Source organism: Octopus bimaculoides, chromosome 1 (assembly GCF_001194135.2).
Source record: "Octopus bimaculoides isolate UCB-OBI-ISO-001 chromosome 1, ASM119413v2, whole genome shotgun sequence".
In the NCBI taxonomy this organism is placed as follows: Eukaryota; Metazoa; Mollusca; class Cephalopoda; order Octopoda; family Octopodidae; genus Octopus; species Octopus bimaculoides.
In genome coordinates this window covers 127,733,649-127,736,507 of record NC_068981.1, presented here as the reverse complement: position 1 = coordinate 127,736,507, position 2,859 = coordinate 127,733,649, and positions in this window count along the sequence as shown.

The following is a 2,859-nucleotide window of genomic DNA, read 5'->3' as shown; positions in this document are numbered from 1 at the left end:
CGTGTGTGTGTGTGTTTGTCCGCGCGCACGTTTATTAACTTGAGTAGGAGGTCGCACAGGTGCAATCAATACGATTCAGTCGATACAAACTGCATTTCTTTTTTTTCATCGACCCCCAGAGGAATAAAATGCGTAGTGGCGCGAAATTATGGCCGCCATTTTAGAAAGTGCGATCTGCGTATGCGCAAGGGATTTGCCTTCCCGAAAGCCCCTTGAGTGCGCATGCGTAATAAACCAGTATTTAAAGCCTTTCGCACGTTTATTCGACCACTCTCTCTCTCTCTCTTTGCCTCAGAGCTGTGGTAGACACAACTTGCTGAGATCCACTCCGTCAACTCTACTGGGATGACTTAACCAACCTTTCGACTTCACCTATGCTGACAACACACAAACCCAGAGGCGACCCTGCTAGCAGATACTACGTTATGTAAAGCCAAGCAACCAAAAAATAAAATTTATTTATTATGATGTTATTCGTTAACCTCGGCGTTTGTTCTCTTTTTCATTATAGATTTATTTGTATGAGATAGAGAAAGACTAATGTCTCTATCACTATTGCTATTACGCCGAGACCTATAACAAATGTAAACTTGACCACTGTATGAAACAGTTATAATTATGAGGAGTGCCTGAGGTAGTATAACAGCCGAATAATAATATAACATTATCGATTGCTGTTGATTTCATTATTAGTCCCGAAAGTAATAATATATATCAATTATTGATTATTTCTAACATACACAGAAGGTCACACATTTGAGGGTAGGAAGGAATTGTCGATTATATTGATACTTGTACTTCACTAGATATTATTTTATTGACTAAAGACAAACAAAAGTCAAAGTCGGTCTCGGCGGGATTTGAACTCAATCATTTTTCCTACATGCTAACAATTTTACCGCATTAATGATTTCAACTTTTGGCACAAGACCAGCAATTTTTAGAGGAGGTGGCAAGTCGATTACATCGATCTCAGAACTTCTCTGCTACTTATTTTATTGAACCTAAAAGTGTGAAAAACAAAGTTGACCTCGGTGGCATTTGAATTCAAAATACAAGAAGCCAGAAGAAATGCTGCTAAGCATTTTGGCCGGCGCGATAACGACTCCGCTCTCTCGCCGCCTTAATAATAACAATGTTTTTTCGTTTATTTTTGGAACAAAGCCAGCGATTTTTTAGAGAGAAGAAGTTAATCAAATACATCAACCCCAGTACTTGACTGGTACTTTATTTTATGATCACCGGAAGGGAGAAAAGCAAAAGTCATCTCGGTGGAATTCGAAAACAGAACGTAAAGAACCGGAATTAAATGCCACAAGGCATTTTTCGTTCGACCATCTGCTGGTTCTGTCAATTAACCTTCTGCCATGCTTGTTTCTATTACGGGTACAAGACCAGAGATTGCGGAGAAGGGTTACAAAATTGACCTCGGTGCAATTCGAAATCAGAACGTAAAGGATCGCAATTAAATGCTACATTTTTGCCCGACGTTCCGTTAATTCTGCCAATTAACCTTCAGCCGCGATTATATCTATTGCAGGTACAGGTGATTATATCTATTACAGAAATTGTAGAGAGGGGTTAGTTGAAGACATCGGGACTTGACTGATACTTTGTTTTATCGATCTCGAAAAAATGAACAGCTAAGTTCGCTTTGACAGAATGTAAAGAGCTGTAATAAATACCCCGAGCCGTTTTCCCCACTGCCGCAACGATTCTGTGGTGCCCTGTTATCGTTTCTAAATTAAGCACATCAATTATTTGTGGGAGGATGTTGTCGATAAAATCAACTCCTGCCCTTTGTTTGTTTGTTTTTTGTTTTTTTTTATCGCTTCTGGAGAGATGAAAACCAAAGTTGATTTCAGTAGGGTTTGAAATTAGAAAGAAAACAGTATTAACTGAACTTTGCTATGTATTTTGTCAGACACTCTAATAGTTCTGTCACTCTATCCTGAATATTAATTTCAAACAGTGACACACAATCAGAAATTTGTGAGGACGCAGTGACGCAACTAAAGTGTGTGCCGCCCGGGCAGCCCTTAATTTTTCCACCCTCTCACCTTTTGGGCCCCAAAACCAATACAGACTTAGACAGCAGTCCTTAAAGTGTCGCCCCATAAAAGCATCGCTCAAAGCGGACCATCATTGCCACTACCACCACCATCTCCACCACCTACCCGCTATGCGACTGCATAGACAACTAATTCCATTGCAGTGTATTACTGATGCTTCATTTATCGCCTACCAGAAGATCAAAAGCAAGTCGATGCCGCTGTGATTTAAACTTCAGAAGTAAAGGAATTTAATTCAACAGCGTATTGTATGTTACTCGTTCTTTACTTGTTCCGTCAATCTGTCGTTCTTTAATGCAAATAATATTATAAATGAATAAATATAGGAAACTGCAAGGGAAGATAACATACATAAACTTTAAGTGTAAAAAGATATACTGTGTGAAACTTGATAGATATTAATGTAAAAAATGTGAATAAAAAATCTCAAATGTCTTGCTTTTTGATGTTTTTACGCTTCTGCCCAATCAAGATTGAGTTGAGAATTTTTTTTACCTCAAGAGTTTCTTCCCTTATTTTTACAACACTTATCTGATTGCTTCCTTAAAAGTATTCTTTATGATAGCATTTTTTATGAAAAATAATGGAGTTTTGTGGGCTTTCATTTTCTGTTCTTATCTTCAACATTTATCTAATTTCTAGTTTTTGAAGAATAGGAAAAGCGTTGGACACAATGCCCTTGCTGCATTTAGATACAAGCCTTATATTCTACGTTCGATTCCCGCAGTGGTTGACTTTATCTTCCAATTTTCATTGGTCATTACAATAAATACCAGTCAATAAGACG